The following is a 452-nucleotide window of genomic DNA, read 5'->3' on the forward strand; positions in this document are numbered from 1 at the left end:
AAAAGAGATATCTTCAAATTGTTCAAGAATATTAATATGACACCATTTGAGTTTGTTCTTCTTATGTAGTTAAACAAATTAAAGCAAAACAAGTTCATAGGATTTAAAACTGAATTTTAAACTTAAAATTAGTCATATTTTGTAAAATTTTTCACTTTGTTTTACAAATCTCAAAAGTTTGCTCAATAATATTTAAAACACTTGAATAATAATAGTTAAAAGCCTCATCATGTGATGTAAAAAGAGTATTATGTAATCTGAACGATATGCTCAACTCATGAAAATGATATTTTGCATTTTTACAATGTCCTAAGAATCTTTTAAATATAGGTTACCCAAAATTAATAAAATAATATCTATCTATAAATATCAATAATAATAAACTAAATTAATCAAAATATACTACAATAAAATAAAAATATTTTTAATACAATTAAATAAATTTATTTTTT

The sequence above is a fragment of the Arachis ipaensis genome, chromosome B03, assembly GCF_000816755.2.
Source record: "Arachis ipaensis cultivar K30076 chromosome B03, Araip1.1, whole genome shotgun sequence".
Taxonomy (NCBI): Eukaryota; Viridiplantae; Streptophyta; class Magnoliopsida; order Fabales; family Fabaceae; genus Arachis; species Arachis ipaensis.